Genomic DNA, 24,796 nt, shown 5'->3' on the forward strand with positions numbered 1-24,796 from the left:
CCCGGTGGGATTCAAGGGGACCGTGGACGGGCCCCTTTGCCCTTAGTAATTACCCGATGACAGCGCTCCCAGAGGAGCACTGCGCGAGTACCACGTGACATCATGGCATCATATGGTCCTGTCTCCTCTCCCCGAGAGTCCCGCGCGGCTGTCTCTCTGGCAAGGAGAGAGACAGTACGCGGCCCGACCTCCTGCCGGCGGCTGCCTGAGGGAGAGGCCGTGTGCATGTGTGCACACTTGCATGGACTGAGTGACTCACCCGGTCCGCCGCAGCCCACCAGCAGCAACACCCAGCAAGGGAGGTAGTGCCCCTGATGATTTTATATATAGTTATTTTGTGTGTTTGTGTGTACATATACATATATATATATATATATATATATATATATACATATACTGTGTGTGTATATATATATATATATATATGTATAATATGTATATATATATATACTGTGTGCGTGTGTGTATGTATATATATATATATATATATATATATACACTGTGTCTGTGTGCGTGTATATATATATATATATATATATATTAGTGTAAATTATACATTTTCTTAAATCTCAATGGGAGCAAATATTGTATATATCTATATATATTTATTTATTTTTTCTCATCCCGGTACATTGTAAAAACTGCATATATCCAGTAGGTGTCACTAGGTCAAGACTTGACCTGGTGACACCTACTGGATTTATGCAGTTTTTACAATGTCACTAGAATATATATATATATATATATATATATATATATATTAGGGATGTGCAGGCTCGGATAGGTTCAAGTTTGCACGCTGAGTTCGGATTTTTCCCTCCAATAAAACGGAACTCAGAAAGAGGCAAAACGTCATCTTGCATGGACAAACATCATCATTCCTGGACAAAGTCCGAACTCAGCGTGCAAACTCGAACCTATCCGAGCCTGCACATCCCTAATATATATATATATATATATATATATATATATATATAGTAAATAGTTGCATAAAAAGATCATACTGATTAGTAATTATTACAGGGATGTGGTTTGGTACGTCTCGCCATCACCACAAATTAATTTAAATATTGTGTGTGCAACTGCCATAACTCCATACTATCTTATAATAATAATAATAACCCATCAGAATTTGCCACCAATTAAACTTCAATGCGGACAGTTTATTAAATACCAACTGTCATTTGGTATAAAACATTTAAGCCAATAACGATATTTGATCACAAAAAGCTCAATAGACATAAATAATTGGCTATATATACCTATAACATGCAGGGTACCAAGATAGGGACAACTTCACAAACAATTGCCAAAAAAATGACAAAAAATTATGAAGGCCCAGAGATTCATTAAGGCCCCTGGGGCTACCGTATCCAAGCGGTGAATCCACCTTGATTCTCTCTGCAGGAGCTTCCTGGATCTATTACCCCCCCTAATGGACACCGGGATGTGATCCACAATACGATACCTTAATGTCGCCATGCCATGTTTAAGTTTGGCAAAGTGGCGTGCCACAGGCTGTTCACTTTGACCACTGTTGAATCGTAAATAAACCTTTAGTACATTCCTGCCTATAAACCTCTAAGATTCACCTGCCTAGAACCTCTAAGACAAAACCTATACCTTCTAAAACCACAAGATGTCGCTAATTAGCGCTGTGTTTAATTATACCATTAATAAAACTCTAAGACAGTTGAATAGCGGTCAAACGCACTAAAGATTATTATTCAGGTAAAAGTACAGATGTTACCACGCTATGATCTAACAATGAGCGCAAAATAAATTGTACAAACATTAGGTCATAAGGTACAGTCAATACATACGCGTGCGCTCTGGGACCAGATACCGGCATCAATAATGAGACCTCCGTCGAACAGCACTACAGGGACACCGCAGACTGGTATCTTGTTTCAGAGCACTCACATATATACCCGTACTGGGATAAGCAATACAATAGAATACGTTGGCAGGTTCTCATTGGTTCCTCTTCTTGCTTCTTCCATTACGGTACAATTCATAGGTCAGTGCAAAGACACAACCCAGCATCTAACAGCCTGATTGTGTTCACCTTCCCGCTGCATAAATCCAATCTAACTATGGCATACAACAATTGAAGAAGTTATTCTCTCTAACATTCATATTTCATAGCCGCATGTTCTGATCTTCTCATCGATGCCACCGGAACGCTGTGGGAACAGAGTAGATCGGTACGGCACCAAACACGGTCCAATTGTCATTTACTAAGCCATAGTTATAGAAAACATTAATTTCTTTATATGCTGACATTGCGATTAAACCAAGTAATAATCATTCCTTTCGCGCTGCGGGACCATTGCTTTTAAATGTGTATGCGGGGAGAAATGACACTAAATTGCATTGTGCGTTTGAGGGTCTGTGGGGCACTTAGTGACCAGCACTAAGTTGGAAAGGCTTCTGTGTATGTGTGTGAACATGCCAGTATGGGTTTGGGAAAGGTCACTAAAAAGCTGGCTGTGCGTCTAAATTGCTATTTTGCGTTGTCCTATGTTTAACATGAAGTGCAGGGAAAACACCACTAATTTGCTACTTTATGCTACATCGCGTATGTGTTAATGTGAATGCAGGGAAAACACCACTACTTTGCTATTGCTCAAATATAAGTCTGTGGTGATTTTAATGTGTTGCAAAGTTATTTTATGTCTGCTAAACACCGTCGGTAGGTGTTAGGGGAAGATTGTTAAAAAGCTGTTCGTGCTACTTTTTAGCAACTTTGCGTTGTGAGTAGCAAAATTGCTACTTTTATCAATTTTGCACTGTGGATTGTGTACTCTGTATTTTTGACAAAATGGCGCTTGTGTAAGCTTTCTTTTCTAAAATGGAGTCTTGCTGCCATTCACAAGATGGCGTCATGCAGGTTTTCCTGATTGCCAAACAGATTCTGTCTTACCCAGTTATTCGGTTTCGACAGTCCACCCTTTGATAGCCAATCAAGCGCTATCACAACCTGCTATTAGAATTTAATTTAGGCTTACATTTATATATTATTTAGTGTTATTATGGGATAGCACAAGGTGGTTCTTAGTCCATCAATAATGCGTCTCTGGGTGGGGATATAAAACTACTATTATATGCACACCGCAGATCTTGGAAGATGATGTGAAAGGTGTGGGAATGCACCAGTCTTATAAAAGCAGTCTTGAAGGGCAATTGAGACTTTACATTATCTGAGGTGTACTATAACATTTAAATAATACATTCTATGCATGTCTAAATATAATACATCAAACGATTGTATTTCCTAGCTCAGGGTTGTAATGCAGTTCTGTATCTACCTCGGTATATATATTGTAATTTCTGACCACCATCATAGTTTCGTTCTTTCATTTCACTCTGTTTTTACATTTTCCAAACTTCAACACAATAGGAACACACCGGACGCATATGCCAATTATTATGATGACAATCAGTATAAGGATCAAGAATTTGCCTATGCTAGCGATCACTTCCTGGACCAATTCCCCTAGGCCTGAGAACCATTTCACTGGGTTCAGCCATGACACCCATCCTTCTATCTTTTCCCCTACTTCAGCCACTGAAGCGTTATGGTTCTTGCGAAATTCCCACTTTAGCTGCAGAATTTCATCCATCTTTCGGTCTATCACCTCCTTAGGGTCGCTGGTATCAATGGTGACATAGGTGCAACATTTTACTCCAAATTGGGTGGCCAATGTTACGCAATACCCTCCAGTGACAGCAGTTAAATAATTCAACACTAGCCTGTGTTGCACCAGTTCTTTCTTGTACGCTTGCAATTCTTTCCCTGTATACCTAAATGTGTCATCAAACATCTCGGTGATATTATCTATTAATTTAGCAAGTTCCTGGATATATCTAAAATTTAATGTACCCCGAGTAATCCTGGTGGGGTCCAATGCGACCAGAACTTGAAAGCCAGTTGTCTCACTGATTAACTAAGTGGCTTTATGTATATCACCAGGTACCATATTGCTTTTGCCTCTGTGTTCATATTGTGTGTGAAGATATGGTGACGGTGTGTTTTTATGTATTCCAAGCATTTCAACATGTGTGAGGGTCATAACTTCTGGGACTACTTTTCCCAGGTAACACAAACCTTCGGAACTCGGGGAGAGCCATTTATACGCTTTTCTTCCACAGATGAAATATACATTATCAGGGAGAACATAAGGAATGGTATGCATCATTATCATTAAGCACATTTCCCTTACAAACAATCCTATTTCTGGGTCTTCCATCTGGTTCATGCAAGTCTCTGGCTGTATTATTTTAGCACAATAACCATCTGGCACCTTACCAATAATTTCTTTGGTGGAACTCAATATATACCGATACCTAAAATGTTTCCCACCAGACTTAATGGAGCGCAGCAGATCATGGTTTATAGATTCATTATCAGCTCTTTGTGAGAAGGTCATCGTCTATTTATTCCCCATCACTTCCCAACTCCCGTTTTTATTGGGGTTGGTTATGATTAAGCAGAAAAGTGATCTATCTACTTGGAATTGATAGAGTTTGAAATGAGGTGGTTAGGATGATAGAAATTTTCCATCCAATGTTTTCCCTTTTTGCAATTCTAAAATTTCCGTGGTATTCAGCGGAAATGGCACCAACCCTACGTTATGCTGTCCCTGGGGCACATGTGAACACACCCAGCAATCAGTTTGATTTAACACTTTGCCTACCATGCTATGATAATCCTCTAGAGGATACCCACCCCAGTACGGATTATATTTAGGTTGGCACCGTTGGATACAGTTCTCATCAACTAGGGACCCCCAAAGCTCACAAATACAGGAATCTTCAGACGATAACCCTCCACACCTTACCCGAGTATCCAGAATGACAGCTCTTTTAACAATAACAGTACTAAGATTGGAAAGACACTCCCCTGATTGTCATTGCACTCCTCCTGATTCCACTCCATCAGCACTGCCATCAGCTCCCGTTTCCTCAATTGGTCCCCCATAACAGACACTGGATATCCCCGGACTGAACAGGATGGTGAACACTCTAAAAGAGAATATGAAAATGAACACAGCAGGCCCGTCCATTGTCACAACAAGACCTGCGAATTTCTCTCAGTTCAGGTATCTTACTACGACCTTTTCAAACCTCCCGGAACAAGCTCGCGAGCGACAGATCCACGCTATCAGCTTTGTCTCCGACTTGTTTCTCCACTGGTTGATTGACCTTTTTGCAGTGAGTGGAATGGACCCAGGTATCTCTCTCGGCCACCTTCAGAGATGTAGTACTTGTCAGCAGCACCTGGTACGGACCTTCCCACCGATCAGTCAAACAACCTGAACGCAAGAAATTTCTGATCATTACATATTCTCCTGGTTCAACATCATGACAGTTAGTTTCAGGCATATCATTAGACAACAATTTCTGTTTCTGCTGCTGTTGCTTTAACTGCTTACTCATTGATATAAGATACTTTACAGTTACCTCGTTGTTACCCTTCAAGTCTTCCTGAGTACTTATAATCAAATGAGGTTGTCTGCCGAACAATATTTCAAATGGGGACAGATTTAGAGGGGGTCTAGGAGTGGTCCTTATGCTATGTAGGACTAAAGGTAACGCTTCTGGCCATCCTAGTCCAGTCTCTGCCATGATTTTACTTAGCTTATTTTTAATAGTCCCGTTCATCCTCTCTACCTTGGCACTGGCTTGCGGTCGGTAGGGGGTGTGAAGTCAGCTATTAATACCAATCAGCTTACACATATTTTGGAACACATCACCTGTGAAATGAGTACCCCTGTCACTCTCGATGATTTGGGATACCATACCTGCATACAAATTCCTGGACTATTTTCTTGGCAGTAAACACAGCAGTATTAGTGGCCGCTGGGTAGGCCTCAACCCAGTTAGAAAATCCGTCGGTGCACACTAATACATACTTAAGGTTCCTGCAGGGTGGTAATTGGATGAAATCAATTTGTATCACCTGGAAAGGTCCATCAGTCGGTGGAATGTGGGGCGGTTCGGTAGGGATCGCTTTCCCTATGTTCTTTCTCAAGCAGGTCAGACAGGACATTGCTATCTTCTCTGCTTGTGAAGAAAAACCTGGTGTGCACCACTATGCCCTCACCAACTTGCACATACCCTGTTTACCCAGGTGAGTTAGACCGTGTGCTGCCTCAGCCAGGCTGGGGTAATATGCCTTGGGGGCTACTGGCTTACCATGTCCATCCCTCCAGAGCCCAGAGGACTCTTGCCCACATTCCTTGGCCTTCTAAATGGATTTTTCCTGAATTGAACACAAATTTTGCATCTCAATTAATTTCAGCATATCAACGGTTTGGAATGACATAATTGTTTCAGTTGGAGAAAACATTTTTAACCCTGCTGCCCATTTTGCAGCTTCATCAGCTCTGTTGTTGCCCAATGACACTGGGTCATCCTCACATGTGTGGGCTTTGCATTTAATCACTGCCACTGCCTTGGGCAGTTGGATTGCTTCTAAAAGATGTTTTATGTGTCAGGAATGTGCAACTGGTGTGCCTGCTGCTGTCATAAAATTTCTCAGACGCCATAGAGCCCCAAAATCGTGCACCACCCCGAACGCATACCTCGAGTCAGTGTAAATGTTAGCAGATTTGCCTGCTGCTAGTTCACATGCTCTAGTCAGTGCTACTAACTCTGCCACCTGGGCTGAGTGAGGAGGACCGAGAGGTTTAGCTTCTATGATGTCTGTGTCATTTACAACAGCATAACCTGTACATAACTCACCTGTGTCTGTTTGTCTATGACAACTCCCATCCGTATAAAAAGTTACATCCACATTCTCTAAAGGTGTGTCATGTATGTCAGGTCTAGCAGTAAAGGTCTGATTCAGATATGTCATACAATCGTGTGTATCATTATGTCTGCCGAACTCACCTCCCGCCAGCAACTCCTCTCCTTCCACCCTTTGTACATCATGTTGTACATATGGTAGGTATGTTGCTGGATTCAGCGTACTGTAATGTTTAACAGTAATATTTGCAGGAGCGATTTGGGCTAGTTCCCATTTGGTGAACCAAGCCGAGGAGACGTGTCTGGTTTGAGCTGAGTTCAACAGAGCAGATACAGCATGGGGAGTGTAGACAATCATATCATGGCCCAATACTACGTCCTCACTTTTACTCACCAATAGAGCGGTAGCTGCTACACTTCTTAAACAAGTGGGGAGTGATCTTGCTACCGTGTCCAATTGGGCACTGTAGTATGCTACGGGCCTACTGGCATCACCATGTTTTTGTGTAAGGACACCTGCAGCACAACCATTGGCTTCCGTACAATACAAATCAAAAAGTTTTTCATAGTCAGGTATTCCCAATGCAGGAGCTCTTGTCAGACTATCCTTAAGATTAAGCAAAGCCTGTTCTGATTCCTCTGTGTGTATGACACGATCGGGCTTAGAGGAAGAGACTAATTCCTGTAAAGGTAAGGCCAAAATAGAAAAACCTGGTATCCACATTTTACAATATCCACACATTCCCAAGAATGTACGAATTTGCTGTTGATTCTGCGGCAGTGTCATGTTTTGTATGGCCTGGATTCTATCTGCTGTAAGGTGTCGTAACCCCTGGGTTAGGCAGTGTCCCAAATATTTTACTCTGGATTGGCACATCTGTAGCTTGTCCTTAGCCACCTTGTGTCCTGTATGCGAGAGATGAAGTAACAAAAGTTTAGTATCATTAAAACATGACATAAACGAGTCAGAACATAGCAATAAATCGTCCACATATTGAATTAGAACAGATCCATTGGCAGGTTGAAAAGATTGTAAACAGTCGTGCAATGCCTGGGAGAAGACACTGGGGCTGTCTATGAAACCTTGGGGTAATTGTGTCCATGTGTATTGTAAACCTCTGTATGTAAATGCGAATAGATACTGACAGTCAGGATGGAGAGGCACAGAGAAGAAAGCAGAACAGAGGTCAATGACAGTGAAATGGGTTGCATTTGTTGGGATCTGCATTAAAATGACAGCTGGATTTGGCACTACGGGGAATTGGCTCTCTACTACCTTATTAACATCTCTAAGGTCTTGTACCAGCCTATAACCCCTCCCACCACTTTTCTTTACTGGAAAGATGGGGCTGTTGGCTACACTAGCTGTACAAACTAAAATTCCCTGTTGCAATAATCGCTCAAACATTGGAAAATTGGAAAAACCCCTAATTCTACCTCCTGTTTTAGTGGGTACTGGGGAATTTTTGGAGCTTGCCTACCGCTTTTTAAGTTTACCATTACAGGGCTTACATTTGCCATTAATCCAGTGTCCTGTCCATCCTTAGTCCAAAGGGAATCTGGAATTAGGGACAACATTTCATCTACTTGTGATGGAGTTTCATTTAAAACTGTAGAGTGATACATTATCCTTTGAGGAGTGTCTAACATATCCCGCACCTCGTATACCATTCTCTCTGGGATATCTAAATATACACCATCAGGGGTGCAATATATAACACATCCCATCTTACATAACAAGTCTCTGCCCAGTAGGTTAGTAGGAGCCGCAGCAGCCAGAAGGAAAGAATGTCTGGTAGACAACGGCCCAATAGTAACCTCTGTGGACTTTGTTAAAGGATAACATTCCACTTTACCTATTACACCCATTGTTGGTACTGTCTCATTGGTCACCTGTAAAGTAACGGGAGATTTCATCACTGACCTGGTCGCCCCTGTGTCTACAAGAAAAGGATATTCAGTACCAGCTACATCAACCATCATGACCGGTTCTTCCCTAGTACTTCCCTTTAACCTGACTATCTGTAGACTACAGGTATGACCTGACCCCTAGCGTTGGCTACCATTCTCCAATAAAGCATTTACGGCTACAATTGGAGCTGGTGCCTGTTGACCATTTGCTGGCCTCTGTGCATATCCCTTATGGGGATATCTAGGTCTTCCCTGATGTGGGATCTCTACTCCTTTTTCTGTACAGTTTCTACTTAAGTGTCCTGTTTGTTTACAGTTAAAGCATGTTCGTGTTTCGGGTGAAGACAAGTGGTGTTGTGAGGTTTGCGCAGAGGGTAAAGGTGGTGGATATGGGTAAGGATAGGGAGGGTAAGGGTATTGTGGGGGATAAGAAGTTGGTGGATAGCCTGGGACCTGTGGTTGCATCGGGTTAGTGGGATAGAGTTGTGTTTGTTGTTGAGTGGGGTTAGTGAGAGCACATACTTGTTCAGACATGAGTGTGTGTGCAAGTGCAAGTGTGTCTGTTGGCTGTGATGTTACCATCATTCCCTCCAGAGCTTGTATACTGACAGCCATTAATTTTTCGCTCTGGGCTTCTCTCTTTTTGGAGATGTTTTTATCATGTTCAATGGCGGTTTCTATGAGGGTATCTATTGTGAGTCCCCGCCAGCCAGGCTGTGAGGTCTGTACCCGAGTTTTTAAGCTCTCTTTCAGACCATCCACAAGTACTGTGACTATCATTCCCCGGTGGTGAGTGCTATCTTTAATATCCTCTATCCCAGTGTACTGGGTGATAGCCTGCAGAGCCTGATCGCAATAATCTTCTGCAGTCTCACTCTCTTTCTGCTTAACTGTGAAAATTTTGTTCCAGTTAACTACTACTGGAAAATATATACCCAATTGAGTTACAGTGCGGGAAATGTTACCTTGGTTTACTTGGTCTGTTAAGGGAACGTCACCATCCAATACACAATCCGTGATAAATTTTGTCATGTCGGTATTGCGTGGCAGACAGGCCCTTAACACCACATGCCAATCTTTATTGGTGGGCTCATGTGAACTACCCAAATTTCTCAAAAATCTTTGACATTTGGCTAATTCCTTTTTGGGATCGGGGAAATCATTTATGATGGAATTTAGTTCTGCTCTTGTCCAAGGACAATGCATTACTACTTCCCTCGTGGGCACTATACCGTTCACATCTGCATTTCCATTCGGAACAGTTATCGTCCGAATAGGATGCAGACCGGCAGCATTGCTACCTTTGACCTGGTTACCTGGCTGGGGGTTTAGTCTGCTGCTGATACGTATGGTATGAACAACTTCCTCTATGGGTGCAGAGGGCATTAACACTTCCCTTGCTGTTACCGATGGAGACGGCGGCACCACTCGTGATTGTGGTGATGCAGCATCTATCATCTGCACAGCATGGGAAATGGCAGACATTACAATAGGCTCATCATCCGCATCATGAACATTTTCTTTATAGTTGCTTAAGAGAGGGTACAAGTTGCTTGTTACATTTTTATGGGTATTTTTGGTAACTGTACTTGCACCTCCATCCACATAAGGTGGGGGAGGTGAGCGTGAACTGCTGGCAATACTCTCCACGACGCTACCTTGCCGCACGTGGACGCCATTTTGCGGCTCGCCCGTATTGCAATTCAGCGTCGCGGATGTATTTTCTGGAAATGTGCTCACGACGCTAGTTTGCGTCATTTGCACATTGTTAAGCCACGCATCCCCTTCATGCTGCCACAGTTTTAAACATTAAAAATATTTAACCTTTTTCTCTCGGGAGCGCATCAAACTGATGTGATCCCGGACATTGTCTAACACATTTTTATCAAAACTACCAATTCTGGGAAACAGTCTAACACTCTTCCTCGTCATATTAAACCATAAATCACAATACCTTATTGCATAAGTACCGTACTTGGCATGCATGATACGACGGGCCGATCCGATCGGCGCCTCAATTAGCAGCACATCATTGCCTAACATTTCTACTGTTTGCGTGGCTCCCATTCTGAGAGAACTCCTACGCTTTTCAATAAAGATTTAAGCCGGTGAAAGACAATCAAGACACTTTCACTTACCTGTGGACGATTTAAGTCGGCGGCGCCCACACACCTGGATAAGATTTAGTAAGGCAACTTCCACACCTGGATAAGATTTGAAAAAGGCAACTTCCACACCCGGATAAGATTTACTAAGGCAACTTCCTCACCTATGAGAGTTTATATGTTGGCTACTCTCACGCACCTCTCTACAACAAAAACAACATGTATACCTACTACTGTGTATAGAACGGTAAAGCTGCTTACCGAGCGGCTAGACTAACCCTTGCACCTAGCCCTTAAGGATCATACGATACCCTTAACTTTGTTCAACAAGTATTCACTGTTACACACTTTTTTTTCCTGCGCAGAAAAATACACGTTAACCCAGATATTGGTAATAGAAAAAAATGTAAACCTCAATGGCTTTGTTCAAACACGTGGCAGCACAACCGGAAGTACGTGTATGCAATTGTGCAATTAGTCGCATACACAGTGATGCGACCAGGCCCACCCGGTATTACCTTAACGCTGTTATGCGACTCCCTCTAAACTTTTATCAACGAGAGTAAACGACTTTTCTCTCCTTGTCCCTGGATTCTGATCAGCGCTTCCTCTACACAATAACCGGCAGTACGCTCTCAGCAACACTGTGGTAATGAAAGACTAATGCGTCTCTCAAAAGGCGCTTCCACCCTTTTGCTGAGAGAGAACTGACCAAGTGTTACCATGTATCAGATAACATGATAAACCTACGAGCCCCCAACCGTTGAATCGTAAATAAACCTTTAGTACATTCCTGCCTATAAACCTCTAAGATTCACCTGCCTAGAACCTCTAAGACAAAACCTGCCTATACCTTCTAAAACCACAAGATGTCGCTAATTAGCGCTGTGTTTAATTATACCATTAATAAAACTCTAAGACTGTTGAATAGCGGTCCAACGCACTAAAGATTATTATTCAGGTAAAAGTACAGATGTTACCACGCTATGATCTAACAATGAGCGCAAAATAAATTGTACAAACATTAGGTCATAAAGGTACAGTCAATACATATGCGTGCGCTCTGGGACCAGATACCGGCATCAATAATGAGACCTCCGTCGAACAGCATAACAGTAACACCGCAGACTGGTATCTTGTTTCAGAGCACTCACATATATACCCGTACTGGGATAAGCAATACAATAGAATACGTTGGCAGGTTCTCATTATTTCCTCTTCTTGTTTCTTCCGTTACGGTACAATTCATAGGTCAGTGCAAAGACACAACCCAGCATCTAACAGCCTGATTGTGTTCACCTTCCCGCTGCATAATAAATCTAATCTAACTATGGCATACAACATTTGAAGAAGTTATTCTCTCTAACATTCATATTTCATAGCCGCATGTTCTGATCTTCTCATCGATGCCACCGGAACGCTGTGGGAACAGAGTAGATCGGTACGGCACCAAACACGGTCTAATTGTCATTTACTAAGCCATAGTTATAGAAAACATTCATTTCTTTATATGCTGACATTGCGATTAAACCAAGTAATAATCATTCCTTTCGCGCTTGGGGGACCATTGCTTTTAAATGTGTATGCGGGGAGAAATGACACTAAATTGCATTGTGCATTTGAGGGTCTGTGGGGCCAAGAACCTTAGCGACCAGCACTAAGTTGGAAAGGGCTTCTGTGTATGTGTGTGAGCATGCCAGTATGGGTTTGGGAAAGGTCACTAAAAAGCTGGCTGTGCATCTAAATTGCTATTTTGCGTTGTCCTATGTTTAACATGAAGTGCAGGGAAAGCACCACTAATTTGCTACTTTTTGCTACATCGTGTATGTGTTAATGTGAATGCAGGGAAAACACCACTACTTTGCTACTGCTCAAATATAAGTCTGTGGTGATTTTAATGTGTTGCAAAGTTATTTTATATCTGCTAAACACCGTCAGTAGGTGTTAGGGGAAGATTGTTAAAAAGCTGTTCGTGCTACTTTTTAGCAACTTTGCGTTGTGAGTAGCAAAATTGCTACTTTTATCAATTTTGCACTGTGGATTATGTACTGTGTATTTTTGACAAAATGGCGCTTGTGTAAGCTTTCTTTTCTAAAATGGAGTCTTCCTGCCATTCACAAGATGGCGTCGTGCAGGTTTTCCTGATTGCCAAACAGATTCTGTCTTACCCAGTTATTCGGTTTCGACACCAGTCACCAAGGCCGCTCTGATTCACTTACAGTATGTTTTTATTATTTTTTTAAATATGTTGCACATTGGTATATTATGTGATTTATACAGACACTAGTAGTCTGTTCTTAATACTGTTTTTATCAGCTATAAGCTGCACGTGTTCATGCACTATGTGTATTGTTTACAGTGTTCCCCAGGCAACCAGCCGGGTGCCGGATGACGTCACTTCCGGGTCTCGAGCGCCGCGACCGGAAGTAGAGAGTTGGAGCGCCGGTGGACTGCGGGGGGTGACACTGCAAAGGCATCACAAGGTATTTATATCACTGTTTGTTTTATTCTTGTCAGTGTGTGTGTTCCTGAGGAAGGGGGAGACCCCAAAACATAGAATTAAAGACACCTGTTTTCACTATTTTTTGCAAGTCTCCGGAGGGCCGCTGTTATGTTGTCGCCTGTATATAATATGATGCATGTATATAATATGATGTGTGTGTCTTGCTCCAGTGACACCTACTGTAATATATGCACAGGATTGCTTGAGGGAGGGGGCCCCTAAACAATGTCTTGCCTAGGGCCCCGTGAGGTCTAAATTCATCTCTGTCCACAGGGTATGCCCTTCAGTGCCAATTGGGACCCAGGCATTGCAAAATGGAGTGATAGCCTTCCTTATTCAAAATCCCTTTTACCTTGTATAAATCTCCGACTCTACCAGCACCAAAGCAGCCCCAGACCATCACATTACCTCCACCATGCTTAACAGGTGGCGTTAGGCACTCTTCCAGCATCTTTTCACTTGTTCTGCGTCTCACAAATGTTCTTCTGTGTGAACCAAACACCTCAAACTTCGTTTCGTCTGTCCATAACACTTTTTTCCAATCTTCCTCTGTCCTCTGTCTGTGTTCTTTTGCCCATATTAATCTTTTCCTTTTATTGGCCAGTCTCAGATATGGCTTTTTCTTTGCCACTCTGCCTTGAAGGCCAGCATCCCAGAGTCGCTGACACTGGTGTTTTGCGGGTACCATTTAATTAAGCTGCCAGTTGAGGACTTGTGAGGCATCTATTTCTCAAACTAGAGACTCTAATGTACTTGTCTTCTTGCGCAGTTGTGCACTGCGGCCTCCCACTTCTCTTTCTACTCTGGTTAGAGCCTGTTTGTGCTGTTCTCTGAAGGGAGTAGTACACACCATCATAGGAAATGTTCAATTTCTTGGAATTTCTCACATGGAATAGCCTTCATTTCTAAGAACAAGAGCAGACTGTCGAGTTTCACATGAAATTTCTCTTTTTCTGGCCATTTGGAGAGTATAATCGATTCCACAAATGTGATGCTCCAGATACTCAACTAGCTCAAAGGAAGGCCAGTTTTATAGCTTCTTTAACGAGTAAACCCATTTTCAGCTGTGCTAACATAATTGCACAAGGGTTTTCAAGGGTTTTCTAATTATCCATTAGTCTTGTAATGCACTTAGCAAACACAATGTACCTAACTAAACACAGAATGGTTCAAGCTCACTAATAAAATACAAGAAGTTTTTACCAGGTTTAGTTCACTTGGTTTCAGCAGCATGTTTTCTCTCATAGAGACACCATAGACTCTCTTTTCCCCAGGTACTGTAGTGTGTCTCCATAAAGATCAGCCTGACAGCCTTAAAACATAGCCAGACACTTGAAAGCCCTAAGTAGCCTCCTGTGAAGCTAACAGCCCAAAAAGCTCAGAACACAAACATCTTCCTGAGGTTTCAAAACACATAGGTTAGGAATCTAGGGCAAGTATATCTGCCTTCCACTATGATGCCAGTGACCTTGCCACACATCCCCCTCCCCTGTTTTGACCTAGGGAGTGGAACACTTGCAGCCCCCAAACAAAAGATGCGGGACAACGCATCTGTATTAGCCAATTGGGACCCAGGCCTATGTTCCACAGTGACTGTAAAATTCCTGCAAGGCTAAAATCCACCTTGTTACCCTGGCATTTTGGCCTTTCTTTACTGACATCCTTTTTAATGGGTTTGATCCGTTATGAACTTAAACCGTCTGCCTAAGTGGTAATACCTCAAGGTGTCTAATGCCCACTCAATGGCTAATGCCTCTTTTTCAACAATAGCGCACCTTTTTTCATGGTAATTAAGTTTTCTGCTCAGATAAAAAATTTGGTGCTTATCCCCATCCATACTTTGGGACAACACTCCTCCTACCCCTAACTCTGAGGCATCTGTCTGAACCACAAACTCTTTAGAAAAGTCTGGTGTTATCAACAACAGTTGTGTACACAAAGCCACTTTCAATGCCCCATTTCACCACGTTAGACTGTTTGTGAGGTCTGTTAGTGGTACTGCTCTGGTGGCAAAATTTGGGATAAACCGCCTGTAATACCCAGTGATCCCTAAAAAGGCTCTAACTTGTTTTTTGTTTACGGGATGGGGCCAATTTTGTATAGCTTCAATTTTGTTTAACTGGGGCTTAATCAGGCCTCTCCAAATGGTATACCCCAAGTATTGAACCTTTTCCATTGCTAGGCAACATTTCTTAGGGTTGACTGTTAGGCCAGCCTTCCTAATTGAGTCCAGCACGGCCTGTACTCAGACTAAGTGAGATTCCCAGTCTGGACTGTGGATTACCACATCATCCAGATAGGCCACTGCATACTGTTTGTGGAGTTTAAAAATTCTGTCCATTACACGTTGAAAGATTGCTGGGGCCCCATGCAACCCAAAAGGCAACATCCTATACTGGAATAGCCCTTCAGGAACAGAAAAGGCTGTTTTTTCTTTCGCCCTATCAGATAATGGTATTTGCCAATAACTCTTTGTCAGGTCCAGTGTGGTGCGAAATCTGTCTGTCCCTAGCCTCTCTGTCAACTCATCCACATGAGGCATGGGATATGCATCAAATTTGGAAACTGCATTTCCAAAAATTTTCCGAAATCGTCGCTAAAGCATAGGCTTCCATCAGGCTTCGGAATCAGAACTATGGGTCTTAACCACTCAGTATTAGACTCCTCAATGACACCAAGCTCTAGCATAATGTTAACTTCTTCAGAGACAGCTTCACGCTGCGCTTCAGGAATTCTATATGACGTTAGGTTGACCATAACCCCTGGCTCTGCAATGATATCATGCTTTATTATTGCCATTTAGCCAGGCAGTACTGAAAACAAATCTCTGTTCCTAATAAGGAACTCCTTAGCCTTGTTCTTTTGAGCAGCTGACAGGGTTTTGGACACTTTTACTTCTGGAATCAAACGGACTGAAGCCACTGGCGGGCTAGGTTCGGCTGACAGGGCTAATCTATCCTTCCAGGGTTTTATTAGGTTGACATGGTAAATTTTTTTAGGCTTCCTCTTGCCTGGCTGGTATACTTTATAGTTAACCTCACTCACTTTCTCCCTGATCTCATACGGACCTTGCCATTTAGCAAAAAACTTGCTTTCCGCTGTGGGTATCAAAACAAGCACTCTGTCCCCATGGGCAAATGTACATAAGTCACCCATTTGTTTTATTATTCCCTTTTGTTAATTTAACTTAATCCTAAACCTAGGAATAAACACACTGACACATGTATGGAATTAAAAGAGGTCACAGCCAGAATTTATTGATCAAATTGAAATTTTAGAATAGGTGGCAAGAAGAAAGCAGTGATCCAAGGCCACAGCCCGATGGATACCAATACTAAATAATAGGGGCGGATCCCCGCCCTGCGCAGACTGACCTGGGGCAGTACCATCCTCCCCTAATTGGCACAGCATTGGACCCTCCCTTGGAACAAAGACCATGGCCCTCATTCAGAGCCACTCGCTAGCGGCAGTACGCTCGTTCCGAGCGATGTTCGCACATCTGCGCATGCGTACGGATCGTTATACGCATGCGCGAACCAGTCAGTGCGGCAGAAATTCATGTGCTCGCAATATAGCGAATGCCTGCTATTTTGAGTGACAGAATGAGGCGTATGTGGGTGGTAACAGGGGAAGGTGCTTGAAAATGGGGAGTGGAGATCCGAACGCAGGCGTGCTTAAAGGTCAAAACGGGCGTTTTATGGGTGTGCATAATTAATACAGCAGCGTCATTGACCACGTCACTGGGTTATTTTATAGCCAGAACTGCTCGCAAGATTGTGGTAGCAAAAACCAACCACAAGAATAGCGAGCAGTTCATACGCTGGTCGATGTACTCGATTAATCTAATAAATAGCGGACATGACGTATGGTGCGAGCGGCCAGGGAGCGTTTTTAACAAATAACCGAGCGTATGTTTTGCTCGCTCGTTCAGACTTAGAGGTGTGAACAGACTGCAATTTGCGAACGGATCATTTGAATAGCCACCCCTTGTTTTTGAATGAACGACCGCAAATAGCGAACGGCTCTGAATCAGGCCCCATGTCCCCCCTTTAGGCGGTGACAAACTGGCCGCTCTCAAAGGAAAGATGCTACCACAGGCACTCCTGCGCTAATAATAGGCCGCCCGTGAGCACTGCTTCCCGCCAGGCTGCACCTCTACCTGTTGGGAGAAATCACAGACAAAAGCACGATCCAACAAAAATAAGGATGATAGAAACCAGCTTAAACGGGTGGGTGGGTGGGGTTGAATAAACTGGAAAGAGGAAGATGGCTCCCTTCCCCAGACTATTTATATGGGACCTCTAAGCCCTCCCAGAAATCCTACCATAGGCTTATACTCCTCAAATGACCAATAACTAACCGCACCCCCCTCCAGCTTTTAACCCTTAACTTACCTAACAAAATTACATATCAAACAGGGTGCTTATCTATCCTCAAACTTATTCAAGTATTCGGATGCATTAAGTCACCCATTTGTTTTATTATTCCCTTTTGTTAATTTAACTTAATCCTAAACCTAGGAATAAACACACTGACACATGTATGGAATTAAAAGAGGTCACAGCCAGAATTTATTGATCAAATTGAAATTTTAGAATAGGTGGCAAGAAGAAAGCAGTGCTCCAAGGCCACAGCCCGATGGATACCAATACTAAATAATAGGGGCGGATCCCTGCCCTGCGCAGACTGACCTGGGGCAGTACCATCCTCCCCTAATTGGCACAGCATTGGCCCCTCCCTTGGAACAAAGACCATGTCCCCCCTTTAGGCGGTGACAAACTGGCCGCTCTCAAAGGAAAGATGCTACCACAGGCACTCCTGCGCTAATAATAGGCCGCCCGTGAGCACTGCTTCCCGCCAAAGCCCGGTTCGCAGAACCAGGCCCGCCACCAAACTGTGACCTTCCTGAAAATAAAGGGAAACTGCAGAGGTCCCTGATCAACCACACTAGCCCCGCGCCCAGGAGTTTAGCCCCATTGGGTCTATGAAAGCTCTCCGCCCTGTAACGTAAAAAACTTGGGTATTGCATGACGCGTCCGCCAACGCTAAATGACAAGTGTGCAATGACCATATCCGCTCAATACCCATGCATGCGCCCAAATCATTGCCTCCCAAGTGGGGCCCCAAACGTCTCGTCTGCTGCCCATAGGGCATCTAGCAGGCGCTTCCAATGCATTTCTCGTAATCCTAACAATTGCAACTTACCCACTCACAACAAAAAATTGGACCTGCAAATCCAAGGGGTGCTGGCTAGCCCAGTAAAAAATAGGAATTTACCCACACCCGACAATTAGCATTCCCGGACAAACCTGTCCGAGAGTTCACGTAGACATAAATTGGCATTTATACAGACAGATATTGGAATTTAATACAGACAGAAATTGGTATGTAATAATAACAACAACAATTTAACCCCAAGGAAAGGGAAACAAAATAGTTGGGTGACCCATCTGAAGATGAAAAACAGCAAAACCTCTTTGAGGGCAAAAGCTGAAAATCCTTTCAGAATCCCTAGCGGCAGTAGGCATAAGGCCCCTAGGTTTCCCAACAAACTCGCAAGGAGCGCAACTACCTAGTGCAACTTATCCTCCTTTAAATACGACCTCACCACCCTAACTGTTTTTAATAAGTCGACTGAAACACCTGTCCACGCTGCGCAAGCTGCTGCCCCTAACTAAATTAATGAGTCCTGCAAAGCTCCGTAGCTATACCTAAAGCAATAAGATAATTCTGAAACACCCTCATAAACTGCCACCTGGACAAAGGGGGTTAGATTAGCAAGGATAAACCAGTGCCCGCCACCTGGAGGGCGAACATTATTAAAGCACCCTGCCTGAGCAACTGGACAAATTCACGAGATATGCAAGCGCCTGAATAGAAATGCAACGCCCCCTGGCCAGCTAATTTGTCTTAAACCTATGTAATTAGCATAAGATCAATACCTGCTTAATAACCACCTTATTAAACCTTAAACCTGCTAGCGCATAAAGCTTATTAGCAGCAACTAGCTTGCCCATGCTTAGTATAATGTAATTGGCCAGATCCGCCCACGGCGTGCCTGGAAAAATTTAGAGATACTTGATAATGCTGAAGACAAACCGCCTTGGAATGACCCCTTTCGTGGCATGCCCCAGACAAACTCTACTATATAATCATCAATCGACCTACCTCACCCGCTCTTGGAAGCTAAGACCCTGCCCATCGTACCAAACCGCCGTGTAGGTCTTTAATGTACTAGGCGTCAATGACTTCAGTGTAAGGTCCTTGATGCCAGCCCAATGAAATGCTGGGCATGGAAAGGGAAGGTTAAACCATTTAAACAGGAGGCACGATAAAATGAACCTGTCCCACTGAAAAAGATTTTAGGCGTCCGCCATACCGTTTGCAGCGCCTGAAACCTGCCATGCCCTAAATTCAATATTCCTTACCCACTTAGCAGTGTAAAATACATCAACAACCATAAGGCCGGATCTAAGTCCGTCCCTGATTAGCACCGACCTACACCACGCTTAAGTTATCCAAAAGGGAATTCGCCTATTGCAAATCTTGCTCTCCTACAGCTACCTACCATTGGGAACACTCTCTAAAAGAAGGATGTTCTTGTTTAGGCCCTGAAACCCATAAGTAACCGGCCCGGGCTCCATGCACCACACCCTTACAAAATGCACCAAAACTTAAGGAACCGGACACATCTGTAAACAGTTGAAGTTCGAATTGGCTACAGATGCCGGAGGCCATATCTTTACGCCATTGAATTCGCACATAAACAACCAACCAAAAACGCAGAACCTCACTCAGCTCCAAAGAGATGCAGAATGAGGTTATGAGGCTTCCTAACCCCCGCTGAGGTTCCTCCTAGCCTTCTGCTGAAAAAAAAAACAACAACTCCTAGGTATGACTCTAAACGCGAAACTGAGGGGACCCAATAGCGATTGCAACTACATTAACTAAACCTTCTTTACCGAAATGAACGCTTCTAGCAACTCCCCTGAAATGCCACGCCCTCTCCATAGACAAGTGGCATAACCCTATCGAGGTATCGGGTTCTACATCCAAGTAATATATGCGCATAAGTAGACCTTACTAACGACGAACAAGGCCGGCAAGCAAAAAAGTAACTAAACCCTCGAAAAGTATACGAAATGAAACAGCCCATCGACAGACATCAGTCTACGTAAGAGAGCTCTACTACTTTAATTCCCACACATCTAAAGGACTCGGGGTGAGTGGGCAACAGCCGTAAAGCGGATTCTATATCCGCCTTAGCTAGTAGAGCCCTCCCCCCGAAACCTTGTACTATCTCCAGGGCGTTTTTTTTTTTTTTTTTATAAACAGATTGGCAAACGACACGACAATCTGATGGGCATCATGCGTGGGAGCCCAACCCTTCTATCTGGGCAAGAGAGATGCTGTATCAACCCAAATCTACTCGGTTCCCTCTACGGTGCCGCCTTAAAGGCGGTGCACCTAAACTTTCAGAAAAGGGGGGGATGCAAAAAGGTGGCCACACATGCGCCCTAACCTGGCTTCCGCCTCCACCGTACACCTAACGACTTCCAGATGGACATGCGCTGATTTCAGAATCTTCCTAGAAAACCCAGATATCGCCCATGTCAAAGGTAAACACCAACCCATGCCAAAACCTTGCCCCCCCAAAAAAAGGCTGCTTCCTCCCCAAGGGGATAACGACCCAACCAACTCCTCAAAACCCCCAAATTACTCAGAAACGGCGCTTCATTGAACACCTCCGCGATGCTCGTTGCCCTATTCTACTCAACCTGTTCCTGCGCCGCAGACCCCCTGCACATCTTGGCTGGGTGACCACTCCCGCAGAGCATGCAGATATGCCAATATCCACAGCCTGCCCCTCATGATGCTGCGTGTTATTACACGCGCAGCACGGCACGCAACTGATGCCCGCAGATCCAGGGCGGATCAGAAAAGGCTGCTTCAGACCAGCCGAGGAATCTGCAGGCGCGTTAGGCAGTTGATTGACTGCAAGCCAAACCTCGACGTCCTTGAAACCGAATTAAAATACTGCTACCCCCTCCTGCTGTGTCCTAAATGCGTCGTATTGCCGCCAAGCAGTACCTTTAGCTGACTAGTTTAAGCCGTGTACCATGTGCATGTATTTTAGCACATTCATAATACTCCCCAGGCCTGGATTTAAGGGGCGTGCCGCAAAAACATATACACGCGCCACCGAATTCTGGTAAGAACGACATGTCGCCTACGAAACTACCCCAGCTGACTAAGTCCGATCCAAAGACCTACTTGCGTAATCCGCAACCGCAAACATATGCACAAATTTACTCTTCTTGATCTGCTCCCTAAATTTAGAACTTAAACCCTTAAGGATAGCCATATTCGCGCAGTGAACCTAATCTCCCGATGCATCCGGCACCTTAGTTGCCGACACTGTGTTAGACCTCTTATGGCTCCCCCGCTTTGCCTTAATTTTTATTTATTTATTTATTATTATTATTTATTTATTTTATTTTATTTTTTTGCGCAAAGTAACGCTTGAGATTGCGCGGCCTATCAGATGAACTCGAAGAATCGCTAGAATCAGTGGAAGATAAATGTGCGCTGCGAAATGTAGAAAAACCATGCTCACCAGAAATTGCCGCCGAAGGACCAGACATTTCCTCCTGAGCGTTCGCCAACTGTCCCTCGCTGCATGGTGCGCCCACCACGATTTGACTCGCTGATACCACTGCATCATCCATCTGCTGGACCTCGATAACGCGACTCGAAAGATCAGAAACTCCTACCTGGGGGCTTGAAACAGTAACTGGTGAATTGGACCGCACAGCAACTGTGCCTGCGGAATGGGGGACAGGGGGGGCAATGGGTGGCAGTGGGGGGCGTGGGCAGATTGCGGGGAAGACAGGGGGGACAGAAGGGGGGGTTGCAGCAAATGTGTAGTTTGGGAATATGCAGGTGCGGGGGCATGAGGCAGGGAAAAGGGGTGAAAAAACCTGATAGGAAGGTGCAAAAACCTTGTAAAAGGGGGTTAGGGTCTGGAGTTGCAGCAGGGGGTACACGGTACACGATGGTACACGGAAGGGGCAGGATGGTAAGGGGCAGTATATTTCAAGGGCATTCTGCGTGTAGTGTGGTGGTGTATAAATATGGGGACCTGTCCTACTGCTGAGCCAGAAATGGGGCGGAGGGGAATAACTCCCGCCCCTGGGTGCCGGCAAACAACAGGGGAAAGATTGCTGGGTGGGGCACCTGGGGCCTTGGAAAACCTTGTTACTAAAGAACAGCGGGGTGTGCTGGGGGGGGCCCTGCTCCTGGAGCAGAGGGGGCAGATGAAGGGGGGAACAGGACCAAGCAGGGCTCCCTGCGTAGGCCGAAAATATATAAAATGGCTGCCGTGACCCTGTTGCCGGGGCCAACCGCCGGCGCAGGGAGCGGGCTGGCCGTGATCTGCGGTGCTGGGACGGGGGGCTGTGGCCACCTGAGCTACTCGCGGCGCCGCCAGAGAGCCAGACGGCCATGATCTGGGCCATGTGCGGGAGCGCAGACAGGCGCGTGGTCGCGGCCTATAGCAGGACGCGCCCCGCTAAAAGGAAGCCACTGTGGTGAGAGGCGGCGGGGGGGAGGGCGTTGGCTGAACGGCGGGGCCTGGGAGTAACTGAGGGGGGTACTGGAAGGGGACGAGGGGGCCGCAGGGCGAGAGGCCTGGGAGCTTCCATAAGGCGGCGGGCGGGGGGTGGGGGGCGGCTGAACGGCTGGGCATGGCTGAGAAGATACTGGCAGGGGACAGGGGATGGATGAACACAAAAGCAGGGGAGGGAGGAGGAAAATGTGGAACAGAGTCTAAAAGGAAGCAAAATAGATAAACAATAAAAGAAATACTGACAGGAGCTAGAGAGGGTGTAAGAAAAGGGTAGATAAATGAGGTGTAAAATGCAGATGGGCAAGGGAAAGACAGGCAGATTAAATATAATATATAAATGACACTTAGCCAGCCTGGTTGAATAAACTGGAAAGAGGAAGATGGCTCCCTTCCCCAGACTATTTATATGGGACCTCTAAGCCCTCCCAGAAATCCTACCATAGGCTTATACTCCTCAAATGACCAATAACTAACCGCACCCCCCTCCAGCTTTTAACCCTTAACTTACCTAACAAAATTACATATCAAACAGGGTGCTTATCTATCCTCAAACTTATTCAAGTATTCGGATGCATTACTTGAGCATTCTGGTTATACACTCTTTCTTGGGCTTGCTTCATATGTTCTTTGACAATGGGTACCATGGCATCTACAACACATGTTCAATTACACTTTTGTAGGGTGTGGGTTGTCCTGCCCATGTCTCCTTAGCAACATCTAGCAATCATCTGGGGTGTCTCCCATACAACAGATCAAAAGGAGAAAATCCTGTGGAAGACTGTGGTACTTCTCTATAATAGACAACAAATAATCCCAGTTTTTTCCATCCTTGTAAACAACCTTTTTTAGTACACTTTTTAAGGTTTTGTTGAATCTCTCTACCAACCCATCTGTTTGAGGATGGTAAACTGAGGTTCTCAAGTGTTATGTGGTGCATACACACGCGACGGTTGGCAATGATAACAATATTGTTGAACGATCTCCCGGGTGTGTTGGAAGATCGATATCGACCATCCAGCACACCACCAACCCACCAAAGACGGCCAACGACCCGCAATCAATGATCGCTGTCTCTATAGTAACCTGGTTGATATCAAGCAGGTTGGCCTGTATGGACGGTTGATGGACGATATCTTTATCGTCCATACTTGCCTGCACATCACAGGTTGTTGGAGGGTTGGAGGCAACGAAAAATGCATGATAATGATATGATCAATATTATTAAAGTTCATATCATGCATTTTAATCGTACCGTGTGTACGCACCATAACTTTAAACAGTCTGCATAACTCCTTCATAATTCTAGACATAAAGGGGGTACCTTGGTCAGTTAAAATTTCTTTGGTATTTCCACCCTGCTGAAAACATGCACCAGCTCTCTAGCTATACCCTTGGTTGACATATTACCCAATGGGATTGCCTCAGGATGTCGAGTAGCATAATCCACTATTACAAGGATATACTGATGTCCCCTAGCAGACTATAACAAGGGTCCAACCAAATCCATGGCTATCCATTCAAAGGGGAGCTCTTTAACAGGCTTGGGCACTAGAGGACTCTTGAAATGGGGTCTAGGAGCATGATACTGGCACTCAGGGCAGGAAGAACAGAATTCAGACACATCTTAATACACCCCAGGCCAAAAGAACTGCTGCTTAACCCTCTAAGTGGTCTTTTCAGCCCCTAGGTGTCCTGCAGTGATGTGACCATGAGCTAGGTCTGGGAAAGCACAAGCTGTTCTACCACATCTTCACCCCTATTGTCATCTGGTACAAGAGCTCATCGTTGGATACACAAGCCTGTTATCCAGGTCTAATGGTTTCCCATTAACAACTTTCACATTTTCTCTGGCTCTTATCAAGTTGGTCTACCTTAACTGTTCCGGTTGCAAAC

This window comes from Taudactylus pleione, unplaced genomic scaffold, assembly GCF_031769625.1.
Source record: "Taudactylus pleione unplaced genomic scaffold, aTauple2 ptg000289l, whole genome shotgun sequence".
Lineage (NCBI taxonomy): Eukaryota > Metazoa > Chordata > Amphibia > Anura > Myobatrachidae > Taudactylus > Taudactylus pleione.